This window comes from Acomys russatus, chromosome 4 (genome assembly GCF_903995435.1).
Source record: "Acomys russatus chromosome 4, mAcoRus1.1, whole genome shotgun sequence".
Classification (NCBI taxonomy): domain Eukaryota; kingdom Metazoa; phylum Chordata; class Mammalia; order Rodentia; family Muridae; genus Acomys; species Acomys russatus.
This window is the reverse complement of record NC_067140.1, coordinates 67,040,237-67,046,409: the sequence shown is the minus strand read 5'-3', so window position 1 is coordinate 67,046,409 and position 6,173 is coordinate 67,040,237.

The following is a 6,173-nucleotide window of genomic DNA, read 5'->3' as shown; positions in this document are numbered from 1 at the left end:
TGAGCCAATCCTTAGTCCTTTAAAAGAGCTTTATTTTATTTTACTTTTTTATTCTATGTGTATGGATATTTTACCGGCATGTATGTCTATGCACTACCTGTGTGCTTGGTGCCCTCAGAGGCCGGAAGAAGATGTCGGATCCCATGAAACTGGACGTACAGAAGATTGTGAACCACCATGTAGGTGTTGGGAATCAAACCCAGGTCCTTTGGAAGAGCAGCCAGTGCTTTTAACTACCGAGCTATCTCTCTATCCCTGGGGACTGCCTCAGCCCCATTTTACAGATGAGGAAGTAGAGACCCAATGAGTTGAATGAATTATTCAGACGCTGTATGTGCCACTGGCCATATGTGCCTGTAGACTTCAGCTTGGTTTTCTCCCCCATTCCCCACGAGCTGGTTTAGGCCCTTCCCTTTAGATCCGCAGAAGGCCTAACACCTTCACTAGTCCCAGCACTGCCCACCCAGCCAGCCACGGTCCCACCACTGCCCACCCACCCAGCCATGGCCCCACTACTGCCCACCCACCCAGCCACGGGAACCCCCTTCTTGCCTATAATGAGATGCTTTTCTTCACCGGTCCTCCCAAACCTACCTCAGGAGCCTCCCCAAAGCCTCCCCTTCAGGGAAGTGGTCATGGCATAGCCCCAGAAGCACAAAGATGTATGTGATTTGTCCTTTCAAACAGCCTTGCTTCCCGTAGGGCTGCAAGCCAGGAGGCTCCACGAGGCAGTCTAAGTTCGGCCACGTGAGCTCCCTTTCCCCTCTCACTGGCCCAGACCTGCTGACTCCAAGCTTGGCAGCTGCAGCCACCCCCACACCCCACCCCTGGGTGTGCACGTCTGTGTGGGCTCAGGGTGGGGCTCCTTGGCATTCACACAGTCATTTCTGTGTGGAAAAGGTAGGCATGCTTTTTCACTCCACACGGGTACCGCGACTTTTTTTTCACTGTGCATTCTCATACCATATCGGGTTCCCTGGCCTCTACAGCAGCAGCGCCTCCAGAATTACTCAGCTGCTTTCTGATTGTTTCCAGATTTCATGTGCCTGTGGCCTTCCCTGTCTAACCCTCTTTCGGGACCAATAGGTTTTATGTTTGATTTTTGGTTGGTTGAATTTTGGGGTGGGGAGGGATTGGATTGTTTAATTTGTTCTCCTTCTTGAGACAGAGTCTGTCATGCTGTGGAGCTATGGACTGCCTGAAACTCTCTCTCTCTCTCTCTCTCTCTCTCTCTCTCTCTCTCTCTCTCTCTCTCTTTTGTTTGGTTTTTCAAGACAGGGTTTCTCTGTGTAGCCTTGGCTGTCCTGGACTAACTTTGTAGATCAGGCTGGCCTCAAACTCACAGCGATCCGCCTGCCTCTGCCTCCCAAGTGCTGGCGTTAAAGGCGTGCGCTACCACGCCCGGCTATGAAATTCATTCTTATAGGACAGAGTGCCTTAAATGTGCAGCTATCCTCCAGTCTCTGGTTTCCAAGTACTGGGATTATAGGTGTGCCACCAGACACAGTTTATCAACAGCTTCACTGCCTGTAAACAGTGGGATGCCCACGTTTTCAATTCCAGGGATGGAGCACTCTACGAAATGCTTTCCGCATCCACGTGGGCTCCGGTCAGCAGAAGAGTTCAAGCTAGAGTTAACAAACAGCTTGCTGGGCGTGGTGGTGCACGCCTTTAATCCCAGCACTCAGGAGGCAGAGGCAGTCGATCGCTGTGAGTTCGAGGCCAGCCTAAAAGCCAGTCCAGGATAGCCAAGGCTACACAGAGAGACCCTGTTTCGAAAAATCAAAAACAAACAAACAGCTGATCCAAAGAGTCTCAGGTGCCATGAGGACCTCACGTGGGGACAATTTAGATTAACATTACCTTACCTCACAGGATTGAAGAGTCAGAAACTAGGTTGTGTCTGTATTGCTTAAACAGCTGTCTCCACCACACTGCAGCCCGTGGCTCAGTCTGTCAGCTACCTGCACTCTTTGCTATGCAGGAATAACACTTCAATTCAGGTTAAAATGATAATTTGTCCAAACCTTTTGTTTTGTTTTGTTTCATCTTTGTGTTTTATTTTTTGCCCCCCCCCATGTGTGTGCGTGTGTGTGCCCGTACATACTCCCATGCATGAATGCAGGGCTGCAGACCAGAGATGCATGCCCAATGTCTTCTTCTATTGCTTGGCCGGGTGCTATTGCTCTTCACCTTACATTTTGAAAGGGATCACTCCCTGGACAAGGAGTACATTGATTTGATTTTGGCTGCCTCTACTGACATCTCAATTATTAGCTTACTGAGATTTAGAAGCACTAAAAGACTGGCGTCTGGCCATGCCTGTCAGGGATTATGTTGGTTAGCTTACATGAGGTGGGAAGACCTGGCCTCTGTGCATGGTACTGCTCCCTAGGCTTGGGTCCTGGACCACATAACAAGGGGAAAGCAAGCTGAATACTAGCATCTCTTGCTCTTTTTCCTGACTTCAGATGCTGAAATCCTAGCACTGGGGAAGTGGAGACAAGAGACCATAAGATCCCCAGAGCTTGCTGGCCAGCCAGTCTAGCCAAGCCAGAAAGCTCAGTGAGAAGCCCGATCTCAAAGAATAAAGTTGGCATTGAGGAAGACTTACCTGACTTCATACTAACATCGACCTTTAGCCTTCGCAAACACACACACACACCATAGATGGACGTGGTGGCAAGAGTTACAGATACTTGGGGGGGGTGTTAAGACTAGATAGATGATCACTTAAAATTAGTGTTTTTGAGGGCAACATGGTGAGACCTTAATTTGAAAGGGGGTGCTGGTTTTTTGAGACAGGGTTTCTCTATGTCGCCTTCGCTGTTCTGGAACTTGCTCTGTATACCAGGCTGTATGCAAACTCACAGTGAGCCACCTGCCTCTGTCTTCTGAGTGCTGGGATTAAAGGCATGACCACCACCCACCCAGCTGAGATCTTACTTTTTTTCAAAGACTAATACTGTAGCCCATGCTGACCTTAAAACAGCAATTTGCCTCGGCCCCCTGAACCAAACCCATAGGAATAAAGGTCCTGAATGGCACCGAGGTGTCAAGTGGGGAGACCAAGGATGAGATGTAAAGAAGATAAGAAGTAAAGAAGACAAAAGCAATAGCTAGGACCAGAAGGTCTTCCTAAGCTGATGGCTTATGCCAAGCAAGTTTACTAAGGAGTATATCTTACAAACTGCAGGGGTGTGGTGGTGGTGGTGATGGTGGTGGTGGTGGTGGTGATGGTGGTGATGGTGGTGGTGGTGGAGATTGGGGGGGATGGTGGTGATGATGGTGGTGGTGGTGGTGATGGTGGTAGTGATGGTGGTAGTGATGGTGGTAGTGATGGTGGTGGTGATGGAGATGGTGGTGATGGTGGTGGTGGGGGTGGAGATGGTGGTGGTGATGGAGATGGTGGTGATGGTGGTGGTGGTGGTGGTGGTGGTGATGGTGGTGGTGGTGGTGGTGATGGTGGTGATGGTGGTGGTGGTGGAGATTGGGGGGGATGGTGGTGATGATGGTGGTGGTGGTGGTGATGGTGGTAGTGATGGTGGTAGTGATGGTGGTGGTGATGGAGATGGTGGTGATGGTGGTGGTGGGGGTGGAGATGGTGGTGGTGATGGAGATGGTGGTGATGGTGGTGGTGGTGGTGATGGTGGTGATGGTGGTGGTGGTGGTGATGGTGGTAGTGATGGTGGTGGTGGTGGTGGTGGTGATGGAGATGGTGGTAATGGTGGTGATGGTGGTGGTGATGGAGATGGTGGTGATGGTGGTGGTGATGGTGGTGGTGATGGAGATGGTGGTGATGGTGGTGGTGATGGAGATGGTGGTGATGGTGGTGGTGGTGGAGATGGGGGGGGTGAGGGTGGGGGTGGTGATGGTGGTAATGGTGGTGGTGGTGATGTGGTGAGCAGCAGAGAGCTAAGTTAGACAATGTTGGCAAAGAGAACAAGAGATACATATCTTAGACACAGTTGCCTTAGGACTGATAACAACAGCCCTAAAAGTAAAGAGTCGGGTCCCCAGAAACTGCAACCTTGATTCCTGAAGAGGCATTGGCTCCTGCCCCTGGACCAGCCTTGCCAAGTCCACTCCAGGACAAGGACAAGAACTCAAGTTCTCTTTGTCCTTTCATTAGGGCCTCTGAGAAAATCTTGAGCTAGTGTGGCTCCACACAGCTTCCAAAGTATTAGGGTTATGGCTGAGCATCCATGCTCAGCTGAGACCTACACCTTAATCAAACAAACAAACAAAAAAGAAGCCACACTGTTCCGGGCTCAGTGGCACATTCCTGTGATCCCAGCACTCAGGAGGCAGAGGCAAGCCGATCTCTGTGAGTTCGAAGCCAGTCTGGTCTACAAAGCAAGTCCAGGACAGCCAAGGATACACAGAGAGACCCTGTCTTAACAAACCAAATAAAATAAAATAAAATAAAGCCGGGTGTGGTGGCACACACCTTTAATCCCAGCACTTGGGAGGCAGAGGCAGGCGGACCAATGTGAGGTTGAGGCCAGCCTGGTCTACAAAATGAGTCCATTGTAGCCCTGGATCCAACAACAAAAGAGAAGACACACAGGCTAGGGCTGTAGTTCAGTAGTAGAGAGCTTGCCTTGCTGGGTTCAGTCCTCCAAAACAAAACCACCATCTTTTTAAAAACATTGTCCTTGAGCCAGGCCTGGTGGTGAACTCGGTTAATCCCAGTACGCATCAGGCAGAGGTAGGTGGATCTCTGTGAGCCAGAGCCCAGTGTGACCTATATAATAAACACCCGGTCAGTCAGGGCTGCACAGGAAGACCCTGTTGTTATGGGGTCTGCTAAAATCCAACCATGTCAATGCAGATGACAAAATTTTATTGTAATCAAGATGCTACTGACGATCAGGGCTGCGGAAGAGACTCAGGAGCCAAACTGCGACCCTGAAGGGACGTTGTACAGCACATTTAAAGGATGAAAGTATAAAGCAATGGGGATGGGGCGGGCTGTAGCATTGTCCAATCATATTTTGACACAAGGGGTTGAGCAAGGGGCTTTCCACCAATCAGGATAGAAGCTGGTTCCTGGGTCTGGGAACATGAATTTAGTTTGATTCTGCCAGCAAGACGGAAGGATTTTCCCTGAGATGGCAACTGTCTCCTTACAGCAGAAGCTGTTCAGCTACTGGGAAGTCCCCAGCTCCCCTAGGACCTAGGACCTTGAACTTAGTTTCTCCCTATGATTAATGTAGTCTGAAGACAAAATGGTAGTGCTTAGAATAAGTTTCTTTTGCTTGTTCCCAACATTGTCTTATTTTTATTTTTATTTTTTTAAGTGTTATTGAAAGAGTCACGGAGTAATGAGTAGGAAGTCCATGAAGCAGACGCGGGTTCTCTGTGTTGCCTTCCAGATCTATGGCCTGCCTCAGCCAGGCCACTACAGACCCAGCTTGTGCTTCCGCCCTGCTCTGAGGAGTGGGCAGCACAGGGGTAGATGCTCCCAGGCTCCCCATGAGCTGAACTCCAGACTCCCCTGAGCCCAGCAAAACCTCTGGGACTGGCCAACATTCCCAGGAGTTTAAATACCTCACTCCTGCCCCATGTTTTAACTTTAAGAGGAATACAGCAGCTTCCCTGGGGAGGAAAATGCAAGCATCTCTGCCCCCATCTCAGTTTCCCAAGGCAGGGTGTATCCTGGGGTACAACTCCCAAGGCAGGGTATAAGTAACCCCTCACCCATATTCCCGTAAGGAATCCAAATAAAATTCATTGGTTTATCAAGTTGGATGCTGGTGTTATCTGTACTTTTTGTTGGTTTGTTTTTCGAGAAAGGGTCTCTCTGTGTAGCCTTGGCTGTCCTGGACTCCCTTTGTAGACCAGGCTGGCCTTGAACTCATAGTGATCTGCCTGCCTCTACCTCCTGAGTACTGGGATTAAAGGCGTGCGCCACCACACCTGGCTGTTATCTGTACTTTTGTCTATCATGGGTTTGCTGTCTGGGGTGAGTAGATGAGTGTGCTGGCTGGTTTTTATGTCAACTTGACACAAGCTAGAGTCATCTGACAGGATGGAACCTCAATTGAGAAAAATGTCTAAGATACAGCTGTAAGGGCATTTTCTTAATTAATGACTGGTGGGGAAGGTCCCACCCATAGTGGGTGGTGCTATCCCTGAGCAAGTCAGGAGTAAGTCAGTAAGCAGCACCC